Genomic DNA, 27993 nt, shown 5'->3' on the forward strand with positions numbered 1-27993 from the left:
TATCGGGCTATTCCATTATTCCACTTGAGTTTCAAGTCATCTGCATATGCAAAGCTATCTGTATGACTGTGATCACAAACTGCAATGTGACCATTCAGTTCTAACGTTTTGGTTCACCTTAAAGACTTTCACGTCTCATTGGCTTTTCAACAAGCCACTTGAATATATCACCTGATTTTAATATAAGACAAATACCTTGCTACATGTTTAATTATTAGAAATGCAGAAAATTGAATACAATTAACTTAATTACTGAGGACAGAATGATTCAATGGAATTTTGTGCATAGATTCTCTGTAAGGATGTGCAATTGTTTAAGAAAGAACATTTTATGCTAACAATAGAGACTAGCTTTTCACTCTGAGGGCTAATGTAATTCTACTGTCTTCATAATATTTTTTCCTATTAAATGTAAGAGAGAGATGGTTTGGGACACTGCAAAGCATATACGATACTAACAAGATCTCGTATAGAGGGCAAGCCAGTGAGTTTAGATCAAGAGTAGACTTTCCCCTTCCTAAGAAAAGCAAGACACCCCCTTGCTCCACCCTGAAGCAGACTGATCATTCTGACACAGCATAGCCAGTTAAAATAATGAACAGAGATCAAGGCTGTTTACGGTTGGAGAACAACAACAAACTTGAGACAACCAAAGGGTATGTATATTTTCATCTGGTTTCTCCTTTGGTGACATAGCATACAGAAAATATACTAGTATTTGAAATATTGCTCTCTAGCAAAGTGTAACAGAGCCAGCATATGATTATTTTGTTGCTAGACTAGAATATAACCTACACCTGGAGATCATGGTTTAAGTATTGAAGTAAAGGGTTTTAATCATAAGCTACCTATTCAAATTTATAGCTGACAAATTGCAGAGTGCTGTTGAACTGTTGCTCTTGCATTTTGTACATTAACTGTACAGCTGAAAAAGCATTATTTTAACCAACTGATTAAAAAACAAATTCTGGTTGAAGATATTTTATGTGTAATTTTGAAGTAAGACAAACATTCTTTACTCATCAAGTACCTAACATTAAGAAAAAGCATTTCAATAGAATCAGTGATTGCGTTTACAAAAGCCTTTAATTACCAGTTATTATTAGAAGGATTTGTACAAGGAAACTTTGGAAGCAGGGAGTCAATTGATTTTTATTAATTACGCCCCTGAAAAGCTAGCATTCTTCCCCCTCTGGAATGAAATCCGTGCACAGTTTATGATAACAGAGTTACCCAACGCCCATGTGCCCTGCAGAGTGACGCCTGTCAATAAGGCAGATGTCAATCCACACTTGTGAAGTTGCTGAGGAGCAATGCTTTTGCTACCCCGACCAAAACAGACACTTCGATACAGTATTTGCACTACTGTTAACTAGCTGAAAGTTAGAGACTCTCTCTTCTACTGCAAAATAAAAAATCAAGTCTCTAACCATTTTTTTTAATCCCTCGCTCTCATCTCTGCTAAATTTTAAGAAAAGAAAAGAGACTCTTGAAGAGATTGAAAAACACTGGTGTGAAATAATTAAACACCAATATTTTTGATAGACCTGATTAAGCGATTAAAAGCATAAAAATCTCTTACAAAAAATAAAAAGTTCCTTAGATGATTTGGAGTTCATAGAGGCACTCCAAAGAAAGTTCTCAGTGTATATGTGGCTGGCTTGGGCCCAAAAGAAATGGATTCAGAAACTGAATGAAGCTTCTCTGATCAGAGGTCTCCATATAGAGAAATAAAAGCAGCTAATATTTTGGCCTCCTACTCTGTTGTTAGAAGCAACACCAATTTATAAGCTAATGAGCTCTGGGTGAACGCTTAACCTTCTTCTATATCATGACATATTAAAATAAACATACAACCCAAGGGAAAAAAAAGTCTGACTCATACTATGACGGCTGGTTTAAAAATCCCCTAAAATTCCACATCTCAGGAGAGAAGTGGGAGTTTTAGGAGGAATTTACCCTTGGGCAGAGCTTTTGCAGGTGAGCTCAGTGACATTTTACCATGGGGGGAGGGGGGGGGCGGGGCCGAGGGGGGCTTGAAGGAGGCAGGGAGGTTATTGCATGAAAATGGGACAAGTGGGTGGACAATGCTGGGAATACTGCCCGAGTGAAGGGGTTGCGGCTAAAGGAAGGATAAGGGAGGATAAGTAGGCAGAGGCAGAATTATACAGCGATATGAAGATGGTGACAAGAAGCTTAAATATGACATGTTAACTGTTAGGGAGCCAGTGGAGGGATACAAAGAAGAGTGAGATGACCAAGCAAACAGGCAAGGAAAGAGGACCTGGCAGATGGATTTTTTTTAGAGACTGAAGGGGGCCAAGATTTAAGCTAGCTCGTGCCACGGGAATCCAACGACCCTGATTAGAGGCATAGTTTAGGAACAGCTGCTCAGTCACTGAAGTTCAGGAGAACAAAACACTGCAGTTTTTGAAACTCAGGGACTCAAGAAAACTGACACAGCATTTAGCTCTCGGTGAGTATCCTGATTTCTTTTCAGGTGGGGAGACTTTCCCAGAGGCCACTGTGCAGGTCAGTCAAAGCCTTTTAGTGCCAGCTGTGTGACTGGCACTGTACAATGCACCAGAGACAACTTCTGCATTGAGAAGCTTCCAATGATTTGCTTTACCCACAAGAGCCAGACAGATTTTTATTGGTAGGATGCTGACAATATAAGAGGCTGATAATATGAAGTCTCCAACTGGGCCAGACTGCCTGCTTCATAGTGGTGTCTTTAGGTTGGGTGGGGATGGAAACCCTCTCCCGCTCCATTTAAATCCTTCTGCACAGTAGAAAAACCAGCACTGGCCCACTCCAGGGACACTAAGGATCCTGCCACTTAGAGAAATGCCTAAAGTTAAGGATGCCCATGCCCAGTAAGTCAGTGCCTGACTGTAGAAGTGCTACCAGTAGTCAGTGCTTCTGCCATGATTGTGTGTTTCTTCCCCATACAACCCCCTTGTGCAGGTAAAGCCTTTTCCATCTGGATTCTCCAAGCTACCACCCTCTCCACATTCAAATCCCTCCTGAAGACTCATGTCTTCTGTGCCACCCACAGGGGAGTCATGGGTCTAAAACCCTCCAAAAATTGCTCCTTTCACTGCCTCCTATCTTCTTTGTGCCTTTTAAATCTAAGTTCCTCAGAGCAGGGCCCATATCCACTAAAGGAGCTAATATAAATAATAATAATAATTCAAATTGAGCCATATTACCTCATGGGGAATAAATAGCAGTTGGGACTGCCAGGGTCAGGCAAAACCAGTCCTTCCACCTTTGATTTCAGGGATTATCACTGGTCCATCTGCTCTCTTCAGGCTAAACAGTCGCTTCCCCCTTAGCTGCAGGGATTTTCACCATCTCTCCATCCCCTCGTGTCAGGGGTTCCACCAAGTCCTTCACCCCTTGATGCAGAGGCTCCCTTTCTCCTGTAGCATGGGGGGCTGCCAGCAGTCCTTGCTGCAGTGAGGGTTGCTAGTACTGATGATTCAAAGATTCCAACTAACATCACTCTCCACAATGCTGTGGTCTCCTAGGTTCAACTTGCAATCAACAATTACTCAGGTTAAGAAGCCGAATCAGCCTGTCTGGGTCGAAACGACAGTAAGGCGGCTGCAGCTGAATAAGAGTAGAGTCTTTGGCTTATTTATGTAGCATTCATAAGTCACTGCATACTCGGAAGGCCTGTTCACCTCGCAACCCAAATGTGCCCTAGAGTTGTAGATGCACAGTAGTGAGGAAAAGGTGCTTTAGGGAAACAGCCCTTCTAACCTAACAGTTCAGAGACTCATCTGGAGTCTCCCAAGTCATCTCCAGCATTAGAAGGTGAAAAATCTGCCTCAAGACAGCAAAGTACAAGTGGCGCTTGGGAAGAGAAAATCAGAGCCCCCTTCCCTCCCCATGGGAAATGTGCTGGGCCTGGTTTTGACCTGGGAATGTCTCTGAGGGCACAGCTGATGTTATGTCCGGCCTCTTAGTGACATTATTTGAACGAGAAAGAGAGAGGCTGGTGCTTAACCAATCTGGGCCGGTAAATTATTTAATTTTTGTGTCATGGAAGGTTACCGTCAAACTGTTAGAACAAAACAGCTACTTTAGTAAATCTTGTAACCAGCCCCGCTGCAGGGTGTGGCTGCGTGTATTGTGGTATCTCCCTCCCCTCAAGATATTTGGTGGTGTGCTGGGTGTGCCACGAATTCAGAGGCAAGCGCTGTAGGCATCCAAACACTAGGCACTACAGGCTCTCGCCCTCAATGGGTCTCCATTCACCCTGAGAGATTTCAGATGACAGGGGGCTCCTTTACCAGGGCTGGCAGAAAAGAAAGGGTGCCAATACTTAGGCACGGTTACTTCGTTACAACAAAAGGTCATCCAAGCAGTTCCTAATCCAATGCACAGGGGTATCAAAGTAACCATCCTCAGGCCTAGTGCCAGGAATAGTCCCTCCAGCCCAGCACTCTCCCTGAAGCATTGAAGTACCAACCTGCAGCTCCTCCAACCAGATCTCCGTTCTTTTTGTTCATGGTCTCACTGAAGCCCCTCCACACCATCTTGCTCTCGTCTAGGGTGACCAGACAGCAAATGTGAAAAATTGGGACGGGGGGCGGGGGGTAATAGGAGCCTATATAAGAAAAAGACTCAAAAATTGGGACTGTACCTATAAAATCGGGATATCTGGTCACCCTTCTCTCGTCACACATGCAGTTGTCCCTTGCCTCCTCCTTACAGGCAACTGCCCTGTATGCGTCTGCTGCTGGACTCCAGCCAGCAGCTGGTAACAGGCTGCTTCCCTGGCTGGTTCAGCCTTCTTGTCCCAAGTCTCAAGATGCCTCTGCACAGCCTTTCCTACACAGCCAGTTCTCCGCCTGCTGCTCCTGCTTGCATGATGTAACCTCTGAATCTCTGCCCAGCCTGATCCCCCTGACCTCAGGATGTTACTTCATTTTCCTGTACTCTGGGAACTACAGAGCCCTGTACTGGTAATGCATTGAATTGGGTAACAGAGGACTCTTCAAATGTTAAACCCTTTCCCTTCCAACTCTATTGGGGTATGGAAAAGGTACCCAGTAATGAATCAGCAGGTCCATTACATTATATATATATGACTGGTATATACACAAACACACACACGTTGTATATTGTGTGGAATACATGATATGAACCCGTATCTTGAACAGCACTAAGCACATCATGAGTACTAAAGAAAAACTGCATAATATAAAGATGTATCTTTCCATACACACACAGAGCACATTTTCACTGTACTGAATTTGTGGCTAGAACCAGTGTCAACTATGGGACCAATCCTGTAAGATGTTGAGCAACTCCCGCGAGCATGAAGCACTTTGCAAGACTGGGCCCCATGAAACTTAAATCCTCCAGAGAAAATGAAAACATTGTGCCTATGCCCTTGATCCTCTGTGAAGCAATCTCAGATGCGAGTTTGCCAGCGATGCCACAAAGCTTGGCCAGAACCCTGCCCAATGCCACTTCTCTGTGGGACATTCCTTCAAGCCACTGACTGGAAGGCACCATCCTGGAATATCTAGCTGGGTACTCTCCTCCCTAGAGAGAACTGGAAATAGACTGGTGCCGGAGTCACTGAAAATAGAAAAAACTAACAAAGACTGAAATAATATTTGCGCAAACTAAATCAAAACAAAACCTTGCCCCAAAGCCAGTGTTAATTATTAGAATCTCTGGTCTACAGCAAAGATGTTCAGTTTATTTTTAAAGAAATCAAGACGGATTTACTTATTTGGTAACTCTCTAGAAGGTCATTTTGATACTAATATTGGAATGAAATGGCCTTTGCCATTAAATATAATCTTATATACCATCTAGGTCTTCCCTTTCCCGACTCAGTATCACCCTATTTAAACAAAAAGCCATTTTCTTTTCCCCTTTCCTTTTCCACCAGTCCTGGGCTCTGCTGGCGCTCAGGATGTTTCCAGTCTTTATTCTGGAAAGTGATAAACCTGTATTGTTTTTCAGCCAAGGAAAGAGAAACGAGTGCACCTTCAACAGTGCTGAACTGCTGACATTAATCAAACTATCACTTTACCCAAGTTCATGGGGATAAAGTGACACCGCCATGCTGCGAGGATTGTGGAAACCAGCAGGCACAAACAATTTAGCTAAGCCTTGTGAAATGCCAGGGCCTCTAGTCAGAATTTCCCTCTTCTAGCTAAAATCTACTGCTGAAAATAAACTTTGCTTCCAAAGGAAGGCCTTGTTAGAGTTCTCCATGTGCTTGCGGTATATAACAAATGGGGTTATGGATTCTGAGCATACTGAGAATAATATTTTAAGGAGAGAGCGAGCAGCAAAGACTATTCCTGATATTTTCTCTCTCTCTCTCTCTCTCTCTCTCACACACACACACACACACACACACACACATCTGAAGTGATCAAGGTCTTCTGTAATGATTCCAAACAATATCCTTCCTGAGCTTGCAAAGTTACAGGCTGTCAATAATACTCTGGCTCCTGTCCAGGATTCCCTTCCAACCCTAGTTACACATTTACCCTGTATGTAGGTTGTTCTAGTTAGCCTGGCAGCATACATCCCCATTCTTAAAGGAGGCTAGCAGTCATCTGACACTTTGGGCAATCATCTTTTAAGAATAAAGGCCAAAAATAAATTCAGAAGCTATTTGGGTAGAAGAGGGGAAATAAACAGGCTGGCAGCAAAGTTGGAGATCTGTCCTGTGGCTGCATTTCCGGAAGGTGCAGACTGAGAGTTTTGCCATGCTTTCTGCTCGAGCTCTGGGGACACTGCGACTATCTCTACCCTACAGGAACTATAGCGGGGTAGCTATGGCAATGTAGCTATGCTGGCATCACCCCGTAGTGTAGATGCAACCCACGGCTGGTGCGTGAACCACCGGCTGGAGGAGCCTAGCCCACAGCCCCACCCCTTCCACCCGAGGCACCGCCCCTTCTGCACCCCCCCCCACCAGAGCCCAGACACTCTCCCTTGGCTGCCAGCCCCTGCCTCAGACCAGCCCCCCGCCAACCCAAGAGCTCCAGGTGGCATGCGGCCCCAGCCCCAGAGCACCGGGGCCAGCAGAGGGGAATGGAGCTGCACGCAGAGAGGGAAGGGGGAGGCTGGGGGCAGAGCATGGGCGGGGCCATGCCTGCTGTTTGGGGAGGCACAGCCTCCCCCAGCCTATGGTACCTGCCACCCATGATGCAACCTATAGCAATGGGGTGTGGCGTGGGGTTCTATCACTGTAGGAACACCATGTCCCTGAGTGATGGCAGGTAGGTCAATGGAAGTATTCTTCTGTTGACCAAACTGCATCTACACCAAGTGGATTTTTCACACTCCTGAGTGCCATAGCTACGTTGACCTAACTTTTAAGTGTAGACTCTGTGTTCTGGATCTGAAAGGGTATTAGAACAAATGGGTTGGCTGAGTTCAAAACCTTACTGGGTTTTTAGGTTCAGCTGCAGAGTCTTGCTTTCCAGGCAAGTTCATTGTCTCAGATTTGCTTGAAAGGTGGCCCGAGTTCACTGAAAGGTTTGTGAACCTCAGTGAACCTTTGGGTTTGGCTGGCCTATATTGCAGGTTTATAATAAAGTCCCAACAATTCATTGTTGCTGTGTACCTTGTGTTAGTCATTTATGCCAAAGCAAAGTTTGTAAGAGTGAGTGCAAAACTCTCCCACGCTAATGTGATACCATTTTACAGCCATGTTGCACTGGTGTCAATGAGGCCATGAGGGATGTGGGTTAGCAGAGAATCTGGGCTCAGATTTGCAGCATTTTCTATTAATTTTCTTTTTCTTGCAGGTTTAAGTCAGAGTCCCACCAAAAATGCACCTACCTTAAACAGCGTAGGTTTGGCTCCCAACTTTCTGAGCAGTTCTAGGATGAGTTTGAGTGGATCTGGGGCTCAATATGAAGCAAAACCCATAGGCTCTTAGGAAGGTGAGTTATTGTCTTAAGTCAAATTAGACTAACCGTAGCTGCTTACAAAGAAAAATATAGTGGAGCTGAACCAAAACCAAACTGGACCCCATTGCACCAGTGGGGCTCTGGTGTCAAGGGGCAATTTGTGCCAAGGAAGAACAGGAAGTGTTCAGGCCAGCGCTCTCCTCTTGGAGTGGGAGTGGAGTTCCACCAGCAGAAGGCAATTTAAAGTGAATTTCTTAGAATCACAGAATATCAGGGTTGGAATTATAGACATGGATTCTATAGCTCTTTGTTCACAGAGGTTGCCTGGGGACATGCTTAATCAGTGTGTTCCCTGGATGACTAGGGGTATGCATCCTTCCCAACAAGGACCACATGCCTTGGGGACTGAATTGGCCAGCTGTGGGGCCCTGGTCAGAGGAGGGAGTGCAGGTGCCTTACCCAGCTACAGCCTTCCTTCCAGGCAGACTAACCATTACAAATTTAGAATAAACAGATAAACAGGAAAGGTAAACATGGATTATACTGGTTGCAGAAGGTAACTATAAGGCTACTATAAGGTGGGTGCATAACTGGCTGGATAACCGTACTCAGAGAGTTGTTATTAATGGTTCCCAATCCTGCTGGAAAGGCGTAACGAGTGGGGTTCCGCAGGGGTCTGTTTTGGGACCGGCTCTGTTCAATATCTTCATCAACGACTTAGATATTGGCATAGAAAGTACGCTTATTAAGTTTGCGGATGATACCAAACTGGGAGGGATTGCAACTACTTTGGAGGACAGGGTCATAATTCAAAATGATCTGGACAAATTGGAGAAATGGTCTGAGTTAAACAGGATGAAGTTTAACAAAGACAAATGCAAAGTGCTCCACTTAGGAAGGAAAAATCAATTTCACGCATACAGAATGGGAAAAGACTGTCTAGGAAGGAGTACGGCAGAAAGGGATCTAGGGGTTATAGTGGACCACAAGCTAAATATGAGTCAACAGTGTGATGCTGTTGCAAAAAAAGCAAACATGATTCTGGGATGCATTAACAGGTGTGTTGTGAGCAAGACACGAGAAGTCATTCTTCCGCTCTACTCTGCTCTGGTTAGGCCTCAGCTGGAGTATTGTGTCCAGTTCTGGGCGCCGCATTTTAAAAAAGATGTGGAGAAATTGGAAAGGGTCCAAAGAAGAGCAACAAGAATGATTAAAGGTCTTGAGAACATGACCTATGAAGGAAGGCTGAAAGAACTGGGTTTGTTTAGTTTGGAGAAGAGAAGACTGAGAGGGGACATGATAGCAGTTTACAGGTATCTAAAAGGGTGTCATGAGGAGGAGGGAGAGAACTTGTTCACCTTAGCCTCTAAGGATAGAACCAGAAACAATGGGTTTAAACTGCAGCAAGGGAGGTCTAGGTTGGACATTAGGAAAAAGTTCCTAACTGTCAGGGTGGTTAAACACTGGAATAAATTGCCTAGGGAGGTTGTGGAATCTCCGTCTCTGGAGATATTTAAGAGTAGGTTAGATAAATGTCTATCAGGGATGGTCTAGACAGTATTTGGTCCTGCCATGCGGGCAGGGGACTGGACTCGATGACCTCTCGAGGTCCCTTCCAGTCCTATAATCTATGATTCTATGATTCTATGATTCTATGAACTGCTTGGGGCACAATTCTGTCCTCTGATGCATGTGTGCAAGCAAGGCAGAATTTGATTATAACAGGGAGTTATTAAAATATGAATTGTTGACACATCAGGCTACCATCACATCAGCTTTGTAGGAGTTAGAGACTGCACACTATAGCATGCCTGGAAACTGTAGTTCATGGATCATAGACCAGGTACTGTTGACACAAGCCTATAACAAGTGTTTCTTTGGGTACCATTGCCCTTATGAGAGGCTTTTTATCTCAGAAATAGTGACCCTATTAGCTTCAGACTCCTTTTGCACTGTAAGTCTGCATACTAAAATAATCCATTAGATGTTTTTAACTAGCCAAAAAAAAAAAAAAGCCTCTTGTCCTGTAATCTAATGGTTTAAAATCAATTCATTTTGGGGGTCTTTTAAAAATTTCCAGACAGCATAGGATATTAATCCACATTATGGTTTCATTGCTTGCAAGATTTCAATCTAGCCCCCAAATAGAATTTCACATTATGGACTAATATCCTGGTACGACTTTGCATTGAGTATCCGGAGTTTTGTTTGAGCTATGCTATGACAAACTCTCATAGTCCCAGACTTAGTTACAAACCTCAGGCGTGGCCCAGGCTTGCCGAAAGGTTTACTGCCAAACTGCCGAGCAAGCCTGCGACAAAAACTGAGTGAGTCTGGGCTGAATTTGAGTGAAATCCACAGGATCTTTGGAAAGATTTATTATTTTAAATTATACCCAGAGCTGCTTTTGTGTGAGATTTCAAGCAACATGTAGGGAAGGTAAACCAAATCCAAATAAAATTTCATTGATCCCTTCCCCCATGTTTTATACAGCTTTGGCCATACAAGTTCATTTTAAAATAAGAACATTTGTTTTCCATTGGTATAATTCAGAATGGCCCAAGGGATCTGGGAAGGATTTTTGAAAAACAAAAGTTCTCCTTTGGGCTTTGAGCCATTCTATCAGGCTTTAACCCAGAGCAAATGTTTTTACATTCCAGTCATAAATATATACATTGCCAGCAGCTGAGATGGGTTTTTATTGCTATCTTCATGCTGCAGGTCCTGTAAATACCCACAAAAGCATAAATATCAAGAAAACTTTATATTAGCATTTTTGGAAAAAATGCAGTCCATGCAGCACCAAATCCTAACAGCTGGGAGAATTCACTAAAATCATTTTCAAAAGAAAAACAACAATCCCCAAACCAGAAAAAACACTGCCTCCCTTGGTCAGGAGTTTGAATTCAACTCAGGTCAGCAGTGATTGAACGTTGTCGATATTTGATGGTTGTTCAGTGCCCCATATGAAATGGATCCATGTCTAAATCACAAAAGCTCTACCATGGTAGACATTTATAACTAATACCCTCATTGGCTGCCTGAATAAAGGATTTGGCCCTTAGAGATGTGCCTTTAACTCATATTCAAATGAAGGATTTTTCCTCTTGTTTAAAGATATTTGAAAAACTCCAGATCTTCTGCTTCACTTCAACCAGTTGTCATGTATCCCATCCTCTCTCCTCCTCCCTAGGGAGCCCATTGCAAAACTGGTCTGCTGGTGACAAACTTCCTTACAGCCTCTCAGCCGTCCGTACTTTCAACTGGGGCTAGGATTCATTTAAAGGATTTATGTGGCTCCCCATGAAGTATTAATCTAAACAACATTGTCTTACAGAAAATTAATTAATTTTCCATCTGTTGAAAGTTAAAAAACATTCATTAATCAGTGTGTTTTCTATCTGCTCTTGACCCTCACCTGGTTTATTTAAAAATAAAATACAGGCAAGTGTTTTGATTATCTATTGTTGAGAAACAATTAATTCAAGGAAATGATTGCAGTGGAAGGAAATTTAAGATTTAATCCTGGTATATTACTGGGCTACAGCCTGACTGTCCGCAGAGCATACAATACAACACAAGACAATTTCAGAAGAGTGTCTTTCAGCCAAACCATAGCCCAAATTGCTTTGCAGAGCTAAATAATACAGAACTGGATCATTCCCTTCAGCTTCTATGAACGCAGTGGGTCCTTGATCTAGCACACTATCTCCAAAATTGCAGAAGGGGAAGGAATTTTCTATGAAAGACCCTGTAGCGAGGCAGTGGGATACCCCACAGCCCTGTGGAGGGACGAGCCTCCCCTAGCACCAACGTGGGCGGAGCCAGTGGGTCCTGCGCCCGCCCGCCAGATGTCACAGCGCACGACACGAAGTAGAAAAGCCCCGCTGCAGAGCTCACTTGAAAGCTGGCTGCCGGAGAGGCCAGGTGCCTGTGGCCTAGCTCCGGGTTGGGAAACGCCGGGCCAGCCAAGCCTACCCCTCGCCAGCTACCCCGAGGAGCAGCCGAGCCTACCCTTTGCTAGTTACCCAGAGGAACCGATGGTGCTGGAAACCGCCGAGGACACCGGCCAAACCCAGGTACCCTACGAGGGGGAGTCCGGAAGTAGCCCGGGGGCAGCCGACCCTGGCCTGGCCGCAGCAGAGCCAGAACCAATGTCAGTGTGTTGCGGTCAGGATCCCCACTGACACTGCAGCGGGTCTTCTGCCGCTGTTAGGGCCCTGGGTTGGGACGCAGTGGAGTGGGTGGTCCTGCGTCCCCCCTGCCACTCATGGGTGGCAGTCTCCCCCTTGCACCAGATGCTCAGAAGCCTGAGCTCCAGACTGTGTGTTTGCTGCCCCACCCTGACCTAGGGCCTGGGCTTCTACTGAACTGTTGGCTCAGCCCCGCCTAAGGGCCTGAGCTCCTGACTGTGTGTTTGCTGCCCTTCCCTGACCCAGGGCTTGGGCCCATAGCGAACTATTGTGAGGTGGTGGGACACCCCACAGCCCCGCGGAGGGACGAGCCTCAGCCGAGCCCTTCTACAGACCCAGTTATTCCTCAGACAGATCAGACCAAAAATCTAGTTAGAACAGCCTCTTCTGGTTCTGGTCCCAAAAGGAACCCAGAAGGACTAGGGCACACAAATGGCGGGGGGGACGACAAACAATATGTTACCTGAATATTTTCCAATCTGCAAAAATAAGCAGTATTTCCTGAGGAGTGTTGGGGAAGGACAGGTATCTTAGATTTTGCAACATTCCAACTGGATCTGGATTCCAAACTCCTCCAAAGTTCAGTGATGTTTTGATCCAGGATTTTGATTTGACTCATCATTGTGATAAAGGAAATTGTGAAATTCAGACCCAGTTTGGATTTCTAATATCCTCTTCTCTAACCACCATCAGATTTCAGGGATATTCACATCCTGGGATTTGATTCACTCCACCACAGAAATAAAGCCATCTGCAAAATTTGGATCCCCATCTAAGGTGACCAGATGTCCCGATTTTATAGGTCCCGATTTTTGGGTCTTTTTCTTATATAGGCTCCTATTACCACCCATCCCCTGTCCCGATTTTTCACATTTGCTGTCTGGTCACCCTATCCCCATACCTGTTTCAGGTTTCATACCCACACCCCACAAAAAGTCAAGGGTATTTGTATCCAGGTGTTTAGAGATTTAGGTGACAAAGAACTAAGTGGATATTATTTTTCCACAAATGCCTTCTCACTTTATATCTTGTATGTATGAAGATTTAAAAAGTTCAGAGGAAGAAAACAGTGTCTTCAGTATGAAAAGCTCACCTTCTGCTAAAGGCAATCTGAAGTCCTGTTTATGAAAATCTTCTGCACTGTATCGCTCCGTCGAAAGTTTGAACATTCTAAATCCAACAGGAAGTTTACTTAAAGAAGGAAAGAAAAAGTACCAGCAGCTGACATGACAGTAAAGATTGAACAGGTTTTAATTTATCTCGACAGCTCTGACATCATTGAATGCCTGAGGGACTGTATTACTAATGGATTGAGTGGCACACCAGAGCAGGTCATGAACCCTGGGGCACTCAGCCTATGATAACAGCACACTCCCCTTCACTGGGAATAAAAATATATAGTGCAGGGTCTCCATGTAATATTTCTGTCAGATTGAATAATTCTACAAGGGTGAGCAGCGGGATAGAAATAAGAAAGTGCTGAAAATAAGGAAGATGCAAATTCTCTCAAGCCAGGAAAGGTCTTATAACACCCTTCTACGTAGGTCATCTACAAGGTTAGAACCTGGACCTGTCAGTGCCATTGCATGGCTCTCTAGCACTTCAGCTAAAGGAACATCTTAGAAGCAGCAGGAGGTTGTTATTCTTTAGCGACCATCCTACAAGAAGGCAATGCCTTAGTTAAGTACCGAAGGCAGGTGTTAAGTTCCGGGCCCAGTCCTGTGAGGAGCTGAGTGCCCTCCACTTCCACTGGATTGCACAGTGCCAGTGCGGTTACAGCCTCAGTGAGGTAAGGAATGTTAACCTTCTTGAGACAAACAGAGATCTTTATAATCCAGTCAGCAGAGCTCTATGTGGCAGCTTAGCTGTGACTGCACTGGGGATTTTGCCAGCTCAGCTATGTCGCTAAGGTGTGTGTTTTTTCATGTCTCTGACCGACATAGCTATGCCAGCAAAACTTTGTACTGTACACCTGGCCTTAGTTAAGTACAGAAGGCAGGTGTCAAATTCAGGGCCCAGTGTGAGGAGCTGAGTATGTTTCACTCCCATTGGACAGACCTCAGTTCCCGTCCAGGGCCTTGCAGGGGAAGTTCATCATCTTGCCTACGCAGGCCCTAGCAAACTTTCCTGTGGGTCAGCAGGCACCCCCATATTCAAAGGCACACAAAAGAATCTTAACAACCCAGGTTACTCCATGGAAGTTTTAACACTAAACAAACACATAGTTTCTATTTTCAATTTGCTCAGCTTCTCCCCCTTGCTACTCCCCTCCCCCAACAAATAAAATGAACGGTATCAGACAGGAAAATACACTCCAAACAAATTCTTATGCAATCCACAAATCCGTACCTGGGCTGATTGCTCAAGTTGCCTTATTTGTGTCACACCTGCTTTAAATTGTGATACTCCAAATTAGATGGGAAAAAACATGCAAATACGGTGTCATTTTCTGGCAAATTAGCATGCAAACTGCACAGAGGTGAAGATTGCTAGGAGGAGAGCAGCACTAACATCATTTGACTGATTACTGAAGCAGGAAAATTAGGAGCAAGGGTGGCTGAAAAAAATGTACGTATCAATGCAGTCATATATTCAGATTGCATAATGTTTGTCACATAGTCCCAAGAAAGTGTGTTTGCAACTCTTCTTATGATAAACTGAATGTAACAGTGACTGACACCTGTGATAGTGGAGATTACCTTCTAATTCACTTGGTAGACAACTGTACCTATATACTTTAATACATATATAATGGGGAGAATGTGAGGCTGCGGCACGTTAAACTAATATTATGTACAAAAACAGTGTTAAGAAAATGTTGCAACATTTGGTACTCAGAATTGACAAATGCCAAATGTACTGTTGCCTGAGCAACCTTACTTCTGCCCCTTTGTGTGTCCGTCCTGTGTATCCAGTGAGGCAGGGTCCCTTGGAAAAAATAGCCTGTCACCATGTAATTAAAGACTGTCTCATAATACTTACACACATGGGGGCCAAACTGTGTTTGCACAAGCAACCTTAATTCTGGTACTTCCTAACTTTTGAACACTGGACTTTGAAAGCTAAATAACATTTTTAATGTCATTTGGAGTGTATAATTACCCAAGGTTTGTGTGTGTGTTTTTAAGGTAAAAGGTATAAACAAATCCTATTATGTGTGTTATGCTGTTTGGAGCGGCTCACAACTGTAAGTGCCCACCTCAGAACAGACTGTCAGAAAACAGGGCAGACACCCCAAGCTGGTGGTGTGTTCTAGAATTAGATTTCACCAAGCAGCCATTACCAAATGTGAACTCCTAGATCCCAGTCTTACCATGGAGTCACAGGCAGTCCCCTTAGAGTCTCCAGTCTATCTTGCCACCCAGACAAACTGGACTTTGTGATAAGTGGTCACTTACACCAAAGATCACATCACATTCAGGTTGCTTCCAGTCCCAAGAGACCAGTCACTTACCCCAGATCAATTGGTACTCTAAATTTTACACCAAAAACAACACTGGCAGACAATTCTATAGTAAACTAACTAAAGTTTTATTAGCTAAGAAAAGGAAATGAGAGTTATTGAGAGGTTAAAGCAGGTAAAACATATGCACAGGTGAGTCACAGTTTGTAATTCTAAATGGTGGCAGTGATGTAATAAACTGCCAGGCTCCCAAAAGTCTTTTCAGGATACCCAGATTTTCTTTGGGGAGCTTCACTTTGCATCTGGTACATTTCCCTGTAAGAATCCAAACAGTCCAGAGACCCAGGATCTTTCTTTGAATCCATTCTTATAGCTTCTTCTCACAGAAAACAAGCTGACAGTATCACGACCCACGTGGGCTTTTCCTTTGATGACAGAGAGTGAGGAATGCATTTTGAGTCTTGAACCTCCGATCATCTTGCTTAGAAATTAGCACTTTTCTGTTAAAGTTCTTCATTTGCTTTTCACAAGGTTTCTTTCTTGTTTGAGGAGTTATTTAGCTACAGGGCTACACACAATGTCAACGTTTGCTACTACATTATAATATGATACTGATAAGTGACAACAATGCATGCAACATCCCATTAGTTTTCATGAAGTTTAAATACCAAATACATTCTTATACATTTAACAATTACTTTGATCTACACTAATTATCAGGTGAATTGACCTGGGACTTCGGCATGAGCAGGCACCTTGTCTGCCAGCATCACAATGCGCAACTCTAAAAATGTTCTAGTGGAAGCACAAGTGAGAGAAAGGAAAGAGCGATTGTTAGCAGCTCATATCTCAGCCAAACCCAAACAGAAGTTCATGGGACAAAGAAAAGGCATATTTCTAGCCTGAAGGCTTTCCCATTGCTGAATTTCAAAAGCCTGTTGCAAACAAAGGAGATGTTAGACCTTTTCAAATACAAGTTGCAAAAATCTTTTATAATGATAAGTGTTAGTCAACCTAAGTATAGAGTGTCACAATTACCAGGCTAACTGCCCCTCTGACCTCTCCTGGTCTCGTGGAGTGCAGCCTCTTTCAGATCTCTGGCCTTGAGCAGTCACCTCTCATAGGGCTTGTCTACACATACAGCGCTGCAGCGCCCCGAGAGGTAGTAGCTATGTCAGTGGGAGAAGCCTGCCTGTCAACATAGCACTGGTGTTTGGTCGGTCTAACTGCGCCACTCAGGGGTGTGGATTTTCCACACTCCTGAGCTACATAGTTATACCGACATCAGTTTGTAGTGTAGACCAGGGTTCAGAGTGGAATCAAGTGGATTCTTTCACTCTCAGACCAGGCCATGGGCAGCAGAACTCAGGTATTGGTTCTGTTTCTGTACTTGCAGTCCATTCCCTCTGGGAGCAATGGCAGTGGTAAACAATGAGCAGACAGCTTCCTTAAAGCAAAGTGTTATCTATTAAGAACAAAAGCATTTCAGAGAAAATGGGTCTTAATGCAATAAAGAGACTATACTCATGTCTAGCTTACCAGGTGCCTGTCTATCTTCCACATGGGAATCCTGGTAGCTCTAAGCTTCCCCCTTCCCAACCTTCTAGAGTTTTGCTTGCATAAGCTGTTCCCTTAACTCACAAAACTTTCACCCCCTTGGCTTTCTGGGGCTCCCAGCTTCAGGGAGTGTCTCCTTTAAAAGTTGTTCAGTCTTTTGATCCACGTCCTGCTCAAACTGGCAAAACAAGGCTTGCACCTTCATTGGAGACAGGATAGAGGATCCTCAAAGCTCATAGTTTCCCCCACTGTCTTTCAAGTGTGTGCCCAGAAATTCTTATCTGGGGAGTCTTTGTGTTGCCTTCCTGTATATTCTTCCAACAGCCACCATTGAATGGAAGCAATATAATAGACATTACACTATTCCAATATCAGTCACTCTGAATAATTAGGTTACACATCAGTAATATTAGATTATTACATAACTATTCCATACCTGTCACAGAGATCACTACAAGCTCTCCCTATAAGAACTGGACTGGAGTGGGAAATGCAATTCTTATTTAAGAACAATGGATGGTACTTAGGAGTGGAAAGTGAGGGAGGAGAAGAAGAAAGCAAGGGGGTGGAGATACTGCAGTGAACTAGTTTAAAGAATCCAGTTTAATCCTACTTACATCAGCTGAACTATAACAAAGAGACTACGGTCATTGTCTTGACCCAGGCACAATATAATCAGGTGCTGTGTCAGCTTCGCCATCCAGTTCCTATGATGTACCCATCTCCTACATTTAGTTCTTAGGGACAAGGATTGTCTCTTACTAGGTGTATATAAAATGTCTAGGACAATAGGGCCCTGATCTGGGTTGTAATAATAATAAGTAATAGTAATTTACACAACACTGTTTCTAATCTGGGCCTCTGGTGAGCAGAGACAGTCAGTCATACAGAACTGTGGTAAGCGGTGTGGTAGTTTATTGTATAAAGCAGGGGTCGGCAACCTTTCAGAAGTGCTGTGCCGAGTCTTCATTTATTCACTCTAATTTAAGATTACGCGTGCCAGTCATACAATTTAATGTTTTTAGAAGGTCTCTTTCTATAAGTCTGTAATATATAACTAAACTATTTTTGTATGTAAAGTAAATAAGGTTTTAAAAATGTTTAAGAAGCTTCATTTAAAATTAAATGAAAATGCAGAGCCCCACGGACCGGTGGCCAGAACCCGGGCAGTGTGAGTGCCACTGAAAATCAGCTCGCGTGCCGCCTTTGGCACCTGTGCCATAGGTTGTCTACCCCTGGTATAAAGCAATGTCTGTCAGGGTTCAGACCACCCAACTCCTTTTCACTCCTGATTTAAAACAGGATTTTAATCCAGCTCTCAAGAGGTGAAAGGAAACACTAGTTCATTTTCTGATCTATGTATGCTAGGGGATTTGTTACCTGTGATGATGGAGATCGCCTGGCAGACCACTAGATTTTCATACCCCATGCTCACTATCTCCTCTTTAATCTTTAATGACACACTCTAGTTGAACAGGCCTCAGCAACTGAGTGACAAGGGCTGTTTTTCACAATTGTCTATTAAAATATTCAGAGTCTTATCGGATTGCCCAGTGCGGTTTGGGGGTTTGGATAGAACTCTACATGCGTAACTCTGAGACTGCCTGAAATTAAAGAGCAAATTTACAGGACTAAGTAAACAGAGCCATTCCTCAAGGAAGTGGTCACTGAGATTACATGGCACATAACAAACACCTGTGCCAACATCCCTGAAGCCAAACATGTGGATCTCGTTCTCCGCTCAAGTAGCATTTGTCATACTTGGAAGTGGAAAATGTGGGTTTGTGGAGCTGCCTGCTGTAATTATTTTGAAATGATTGTCTGGCTATTTCTTCATTTTAATATAACACGGCTTGATTTTTATTGGTAAAATATTTTAGAAGGTTTTCTCAAGTGGTCTCTTTTTCTGCATCTTGATGCAAGCAATTTAACATCCATTTGCAGCGGGCAAGGGCTGCTTTACATAACCTTGTCTTGGGTGGCTTGTTGTTGTTTGCAAAGCATAATTAGCATGTCACACACATGCAACCAAGTGCTAATGTACCACATGAGCTAATTTTTCTTCCCAGATATTGTTAATGGACCAGGCCTTATAGGTCATCCATGTCTAATGGAGGGCTTGTCTACACTACAAATGCTTTGCTAGTATAGCTATACCAACAGAGGTCCCTAGATGCAGTGTGTGCCAACAGAGGAGTTTTTCTGCTGCCTAAGTAATACCACTTCCCCAAATGACATTAGCTAAGCTGGCAGAAGCATTCCTCTGGTGGCACAGTTGCATCTACACTGGGGGTTTTGCCAGCATAGCTAGGACAGCTAGGGGGTGTGGGTTGTCCACATTCCTAGCCCATATATCTATACCAGCAAAAAAATCTTTGTAGTGTACACTAAGCCTGACTTTAATATGCTGTGGATCAAGCCCCTAGTTCTTTTCCCAAGCTCTCGGTCATTGTTGTTATCATGATAGCGCCTGGAGCAGTTCTGGTCATGACTGAGACCCTGTTAGGCTGCGTATTGTACAGATACAGGGTAGCAAACTAGTGTTTTTTTCTCCAGTCTAGTTTTAAATATATCAAGACATGGTACGTTCACCACTTCCTTGGAAGGCTCTTTCACAAGCAAATTAAGAAATCTCCCTGTCAGGGACATTTGCCCACCCAATGACATACTCCAGATCCCCTTTTACTTTGTGTACTCTAATGTGCATGATATTGGAAAAGATTTTAGATGTGCAGCTTTGTTGATTTATTTTGGCTAATTAGCTATTATTTTTTCACTCTAAAGAAATATCTCATTTTCGTGAGGGTCCCCGGGCTTAAAAAAAAATCAGATAGGGCTAAAGTCTCAAAAAATAGCCTCTGAATTTGCAAATGCAATTGCACATGCATTAAGATGGATTTGGATTTGCATGGTTGGATAGCGAGGTGTCCAATGCTTATCTCTCTATTGTGTGTATGTGCAATTGCTATTTGCATAGGTGGACTTTTTGCAGGCAAAATTGTGGGTGCAAAATTTGCAGCAAACCAGTGGGATCCCTTTGGATAATTTGGCATGCACCAATATTCTGACCTAGATCAATAAAGACATTGTAATGCAGGACACATAGGCAACAGGAGTATATGCTTTCATAACTTTTCTCTGGATAGCAAGGGTGGCTTTGTTCCCATATATGCTTAACAGTGACCTGTAAAGGGGAAAAAAAGTGGTTCTTTTTGCTTCTTTTTTTTCTTTACTGGTCATCTTTAACAGAGTCCTTTTCTCATAGCTTTGCCATGCATTAACTCTCATGACTTCTTGTTTATTTCCATTGCCTTTGCCTTTGGCAGTTCCAAGTAATACAATAATGTCATTCTTCCGTTAGTCAGAGCAGGGTTTGTATTGTTTCATAAGACCCTCCTAGCTTGTGAGGGTATGTTTGGAGGAAGAGAACGTTTGGGGCTGCCTGGAGAGGGGGGTTGGTGATGCGGTAGTGAGGGCTGGGGAGAGAGGACGTTGGTGGGAAAGGATAGCCAAGGGAGAGGACTACTGGATCCAGGGGCAGCCTGAGGGCATAAGGCAGTAGGAAGGGCAAGGAGTAGGAGAGTGAACCGGAGTGTGTGTGTGTGTGTGTGTGTGTGTGAAGTGTTGTGTCTGCCACACCCACCTCAAGCCAGATGCTGTGTTGCACTTTGTGTGGTCATTCACACTAATGCAAAGTGAAGGAGCTGCGGAGTGCCTACCACAAAGCCCACGACACAAATGGCCACTCGGGTGCTCCCCCCGCGACCTGCCGATTCTACAAAGAGCTGGATGCGATACTTGGGGTTAACCCCACTTCCACTCCGAGCACCACCATGGACACTTCAGAGCCGGTGGAGGAGGAGGAGGAGGAGGAGGAAAACAGGAGTGAGGGTGGTGGGCCGGATGGAGACACCCCAAAATCCCTGGAGCCATGCAGCCAGGAGCTCTTCTCGAGCCAGGAGGAAGGTAGCCAGTCGCAGCAGCCGGTACTTGGTGGAGGACAAACAGAAGAGTAGGTTCCCGGTAAACGTTTTTTTTTTTTCGGGAAGGAATTTTTTCTGTGCGGGCTCAAATATCTCATCCAGAACATGTGCAATGCGCTTGTGCAGGTTTATCGGGAGAGCTACCGTGGTCCTTGTCCCAGCCAGGCTAACGTGTCAGCGCCACTGTGCCGCGAGGGGCAGGGGGACCATTGCTGCACACAGGTAAGCTGCATATGGGCCAGGGCGGAAGCCGCATTGCAGTAGAAGACCCTCCCTTGCTTCCCAGGTCACCTCAGCAGCGAGCTATCATCCAGGACGAGCTCCTGTGGAAAATGTTGGGACAGTGTTCATTGTAGGTGCCCCCTGAAGCTGTTGGCTCTCCCCAAGGCACAGAAACCCAGAGGACAGTGCAGCCCTGAAACAATCAGTCCCCCTTACTCACCATTTTGAGGCTCCCGTGGGATATGTGTGCTCTGTTTCGGATGGGAAAATTATGCAATTGTGTAGACCCTGTGTGTTTTCTACTCTTTAAGTGCGGGGGAAATCATTACTCTGTCTGGTATAAACAATGCTGCCTCTGTTAAATGTTGCATTTTGCCTATACAGCTGCATCAACCTTGAGACCTCAGCCGTCCCTCTTATCACCTGCTCAGAGACTGCAAAGACTCAGGAAGAGACCGCGAAAAAGCAAAGAAGACATGCTGCAAGAAGTGATGCGGCAATCTATTAAAGAGAATGAGAAAGCACAGAACTGGAAGGAGAGAGAAAGCAGGATCCACCAGGAAAATGTATTTATTGAAAAGAAACAAGGGGGTGGAGTGGGGAATGATACAATCACAGATTCGTGTATGTCATGTCTGGTGTGCTGTGCAGTGAGTGCTGCACTTCAGGATGGCTATACTGCATGGCGATGGGGGTTCAGTGCAGAGGGTAAGGGTCGTGGTTTTCAGGGCTGGGTGGTGAAGATACTGGTGTTGGAGGCAGCTGGTGGCGTGAAGAACATGGAAGTTGGGGAAAATGGGTTGGAGGTGACAGTGGGACACAACTGAAAGAGTTTTGGGACAAGGGCTGTAGGGGGGGAGTGACGTTTGCGGTACTGCTCCTTCTGCATGGCTACGAGCTCCTGGATAGTGTCGGCTTGGCGCTCCAGGATGCTTATGAGCCGATCCGTGCTTTGCTGCCGGTGCGCTGTGTTTTCCCCCTTGTTTCTTTTCAATAAATACATTTTTTTTCTTTTCAATAAACGGATTTTTTAGCTTTGAAAACATTCTTTATTATTGCATAAAGTAAAAGACTCCTTAGCCCAGGAAATAAACAGGCACTGAAAGTCTGCTTGTCTGCTTAGCAAACACTGATTCCTAAAGATTGGAACTACTGCACTTCACTCCCGTGCAGGGCACCAGATATCACTGCTGGTTTTCAGCCTCAAACTGCTCCCTCAAGGCATCCCTAATCCTTGCAGCCCTGGGCTGGGCCCCTGTAATAGCCCTGCTCTCTGGCTGTGCAAATTCATCCTCCAGGTGTTGAACCTCGGAGGTCCATGCCTGAGTGAAGCTTTCACCCTTCCCTTCACAAATATTATGGAGGGCACAGCATGCAGATATAACCATGGGGATGCTGTTTTCGGCCAAGTCCAGCTTCCCATACAGAGATCGCCAGCGGGCCTTTAAACGGCCAAAGGCACACTCCACAGTCATTCGGCACCGGCTCAGCCTGTAGTTGAACTGTTCCTTGCTGCTGTCAAAGCTCCCTGTGTAGGGTTTCATGAGCCACGGCATTAACGGGTAAGCGGGATCTCCAAGGATCACAATGGGCATTTCAACGTCGCCTACCGTGATCTTCCACTCTGGGAAAAAAGTCCCGGCCTGCATCTTCCTGAACAGCCAAGTGTTCCGAAAGATGTGTGTGTCATGCACCTTTCTGGGCCAGCCTGTGTTAATGTCAATGAAACGCCCACAGTGATCCACAAGCACCTGGAGAACCATAGAGAAATACCCCTTCCGATTAACATACTCGGATCCTAGGTGGGGTGGTGCCAGAATATGAATATGCATCCCATCTATCGCCCCTCCACAGTTAGGGAACCCCATTTGTGCCAAGCCATCCTCTATGTCCTGCACGTTACCCAGAGACATGGTTCTTCTGATTAGGATGCGATTAATGGCCCTGAAAACTTGCATCAACATGATTCCAGCGGTCGACTTTCCCACTCCAAACTGGTTTGCAACTGACCGGTAGCTGTCTGGAGTTGCCAGCTTCCAGATTGCAATAGCCACCCGCTTCTCCACTGGCAGGGCAGCTCTCAATCTCGTGTCCTTGCGCCGCAGGGTGGGAGCGAGCTCCTCACACAGTCCCATGAAAGTGGCTTTTCTCATCCGAAAGTTCTGCAGCCACTGCTCGTCATCCCAGACTTCCATGACGATGTGATCCCACCACTCGGTGCTTGTTTCCCGAACCCAAAAGCGGCGTTAACTAAGCATGTCCGTGAATGCCACAAGCAATTTCGTGTCGGACGCGTTACGTGGCTCGATAGCATCGTCGGACTCCTCACTCTCACTTTGGATCTTAAGGAATAGTTCAACAGCCAAACGTGACATGCTGGCGAGATAAGTCAGCATATGCCTCAGCAGTTCGGGCTCCATTTCCAGCAGACAGATCGCGCTGCACAGAAACCGTTGAAAGATGGCACCAAAAGTGGACAGAAACAAAGGGATTTCTGGGATGCGAAGCGATGCATCATGGGGCGTTGGGACAGGACCCAGAATGTCCTGCACCCACGCCCCCTTCCCACAACCCACGGCGCCAGAGGTGCTTTGTGGGATAGCTGCCAATAATGCACCGCTCCCAATGGCGCAGCAAATGCTGCAAATGTGGCCACGACAGTGTGCTGGGCAGCTGTCAGTGTGGACAGACTGCAGCGCTTTCCCTACTCACCTCTACGGAGTCAGGTTTAACTCACAGCGCTGTACAGTTGCAAGTGTAGCCAAGGCCTTGGCTGGCACCAGCTCCTCACTCCTTGTTCTCATTGTGGTTGCAGCCTGTAGAGAGGAAACATGCACACTATGCTCTCTAATGGAACCTTGACAATGTTTCTTTTTGTTGTTTTGCTAAATCTCAAATAGCATTTATGCAGACTGATAGTACAAGGGTGTGCTTTGTGAACGCAAAAGCATAGCAAAATTGAAGGGTGCAAAGGATCCCAGGGGAAAAAAAACCACCCAAGCAAGTGCACACATTCGTGCGCGCACACACACGCACACAGGCACACACATGCACACACAGAGTAAAATCTCCATGGGGTGCATGGGTTACACTTTATTTGGGTGGAGAGGGCACAGCTCAAACCCAAATGATTGCACATTTTAGATGCTCTGGGACTGGAAGACATTTGTGGTTGCTATTTCTACCAGTATAGATAAAAAAGAGAACACTTTTTCCTCTGCAGAAGCTTTGGCAGCCTGACAAACATTAATTTACATACTTTATGCCTTCTTTCTTGCCAAAAAATGTCCCCTTACTGTGTTTAAATTGCTTTCAGTCCATGTATAATATCATACAGGACCCTTCAATTCACAACTGCTGTTTAGTAAAATGGCTTCCCTTGGTCAACACACTTTCATTTCAGGGTAGTTAATCCTGAATACATTCTCTGCAGGAGGTAGGAATGTGCTCTGCAACTGAGAGATATTTTGTCAGGGTAATAAACTGAAAGCTGGAGTTAGATGAAATTACCTAGCAATGGTGCCCTTTGCCTTAGCCTTTTATTTTCAGTGCTAGTCATGTTTTCAATAAGGGCCCTTCAAAATATGGGTCAAAACTATGTATTTTGTAGCATGAATCAAAGGGAACAGATTGACTTGGTTTTCATGCATGAAAGAAAATAGTTGGAAAACAGCAGATATAAAAAGAAAAAGGATTCATAAAAACGAAAATGACTCCACTCTTGAGTTACGGTAAAAGAATTATGCTTTGGTTTTGTTGCACTTCACACCAAAATGATCTCTTATTAAGCCTTTGAAAGAGAAGGTTGTACGTTTGTTTATTTTCGTAATGCTTACAGTGGTGCATTTAAAAAATAAAATTGTTCTGTAATAGAGAATGTTCCTGGCAAAATATGAATCATTGTATTGAGTAGCGTATAACAGAATTCCAGTTTGTGTGTATGTGTGTGTGGGGGGGGGGGGAGTGGAGTTACTTAAAAGGCCAGGCTTGACTTGATATTAATGAGTTCATAATTTCTTGATTGCTCTTTTCAGCAAGACTACATGTCTAAATACCACCTTTCCCATTTATATACTCTGCAAAGGGATGTTTGTAAAGCAGTTTGTTCTTCAGTTTCCCCTGAGATGCCACCCACCCACCTCTGTATTCTTGCGGTGCTCAAGGTTCACGCTGATTACACTTTCACACAGGATCAAAAGAAAGCAACATCAACCCTTAAATGGACATACATCCTCCAGGAATTGTCCTATGGATCAAAGGATCTGCTCTTCCTACATTATTTCATTACAACTGGCATTGCCCAATCAGAAATTCTTAGACCCCACAAAAATAAACTACCTTTGGATTATCCAGGGTTCTATGCAATCCTGTTGATTGGGCCCATAGATTTGATGCAATGTACTAGGATCCTAATGTTTGGTGTAGGGTAAATAAAAGGAAGACCCCTGAATTCATCATCACATTATCTGAGGAGCTTTAAAGAGATTTGAGAACCTTAATCCTTCATGATTTTTGGGCACCTTTGGGTATGTCTACACTGCACACTAAGACCAGGCTCTGACTCAGGTTTCAGCCCAAGCCTCCCCTATAGGTCCACACACAAATCAGTTTGACTTGGGTCAGCGAGCACTCAGGACCTGGGTCCCAGGACTCTGCTAGGGGAGTGGGTAAAAGCCTGAGTCCTGCTGTGACTGAGGTCCAAGCCCTGTGATTTTGCAGTGTGGATGAAGCTCAAGCTGCAGACTCAAGTCAGAAAGTCTGTGTGGTAGGACGACCAGACAGCAAGTGTGAGAAATCGGGATGGGGATGGGGGGTAATAAAGACCCCAAAATTGGGACTGTCCCTATAAAATCGGGACATCTGGTCACCCTACTGTGTGGTGCCGTATGGATGCGTTAGCATGGCTGTGAGGCCTGGGTCCAGCAATTGTAAACCCAGGTTTACAATGCAGTGTGGATGCTCAGGCCTGGGCTTGGAAACACAGCTCTTACTAGCTAAGGAGCAAATTCAACCCAACCCCACTTATTTGGAAGGCCCAATAGACAATGGAATCACTGTAGTTCCGCTGCACACTGCAGGCACTTGATGCAGGGAACCCACACAAGGAGTTCACAGCTTTTACTTACAACAGATCTGTGGCCAGTAGATCTACAGCTATATCAATCCATCAGCTGAACCTCCAGTAGAAGAGGGTGCAATGGCTGTAGATTCTGCTGCCAGCCAGGGGCTGCATATGTAGCCATATAGCAGCTCCGCCGCCATTCTGTGGCCTTGGGGTAAAATTTCACACACACACCCCACCCTCGCCAGAAGTCCTGCAGAACCTTTCTGTTCTATGTCCGTTGGTGCCAGGCCCAGATTTGGCCAATGGCAAGTGGCAGGTTTTCCTTCAGCTCCCTTGATAGAACTGCTGTTTGCAAATGGCTCTGGTTTAAGTCTTGACTGAATAAGCCATGCATGCAGTGAGTCAGTCTGGCCATAATAAAATGGGAATGTGAATAACTGAGCATTTTCAAAGTGTCTGGCCATAGGTCACCTATTCTGTGTTGTGTCAAAAGTGCAGTCACAACTCTGTGATCATTTAAAACACGTGACAAACACCTATTGAGATATTATACTTACATTACTTCAAGTGGGAGCTCTTTGTGGCAGGAGCTGTTTGTTGTGTGTTTGTACAGCACCTAACACAATGCGGTCCTGATCTCCGATTGTGGCTGCTACATACAAATAATAATTATAATCATTATGATACACTTTTAACATAACATTTACTATATAGATTTTCTTAAATCTGTTTTTTATAATATATACTGGTTTCAGAGTAGCAGCCGTGTTAGTCTGTATCCGCAAAAAGAAGAACAGGAGTACTTGTGGCACCTTAGAGACTAACAAATTTATTAGAGCATAAGCTTTCGTGGACTACAGCCCACTTCTTTTTCTCAGAGGTAAGGGGCACAGGCTGAAATAAATCTTCAACAACACGTATGGGTCATGCCTGCTGTCTGATTTCACTTCCTGTCAACCTTGACTTTGCCAACGTCAGTTGAAGATTCTTTTACGTTTCAGTGAAAAGCTAATCTGTGCAAAAGGAGGGAAGAGAAGACAAAAGGAACCAGGATCTATTGACAGATAAGCCATCTCAGAGAGAATGCAGACACTGATTTCTTAACAGTTATCATAAGAAGAAAATGAAAGTCAATATTGAGCAGGGGGAAGTCAAATGTTGCACAATGCCCAGTGTATTTATCAATCAATAACAAAACCCTTTACCTTTAATATTTCACCCAATAACGTAGCTGTTACTCCTGCAGGATGCCTTATTCTCCACTCTATCTGGGTATGAGTCACAGCAGTTTATAACATTATATGTGCATTTTGGAGGGGAGAAGGAAATCCATTATTCATTCTGTTGAAGAAGCTTCCATGAATTACGACAAAGGAACAATTTAAACTACGAAATAAGAATATTATGCAAGCGAATGGTATCTACTGAAATAAAATGAACAAAGAGCAAAATAAAAACCTTCCTTGCTTAGCTCAAGCAAATACAGAAGTCCAGGAATGAATGGAAGTGCGACAGTGCTAGGAGAAGTCATGGCCAAATCGTGTAAACAAAAATATTTTGTTATTTTTCACTAATTAATGACTTTGGGCCAATTCTGCCTCATCAATATTCATTATTTGTTAAGAGCTGGCAGTGTGCTCAGCTTTATATAATGCATGAATAAAGATAA

General features: G+C 44.4%; 1 long non-coding RNA gene across 1 annotated transcript; it reads left to right on the plus strand.

The window, feature by feature from the left end:
- The first annotated feature begins 548 nt into the window (after window positions 1-548).
- On the plus strand, window positions 549-22478 carry LOC101953977 (uncharacterized). The gene is made up of 4 exons (XR_006176623.2): window positions 549-656; window positions 7797-7934; window positions 11095-21077; window positions 21644-22478. It is a non-coding gene; the product is annotated as an uncharacterized LOC101953977 (long non-coding RNA).
- The last annotated feature ends 5515 nt before the right edge of the window (window positions 22479-27993 follow it).

This window comes from Chrysemys picta, chromosome 1, assembly GCF_011386835.1.
Source record: "Chrysemys picta bellii isolate R12L10 chromosome 1, ASM1138683v2, whole genome shotgun sequence".
Lineage (NCBI taxonomy): Eukaryota > Metazoa > Chordata > Testudines > Emydidae > Chrysemys > Chrysemys picta.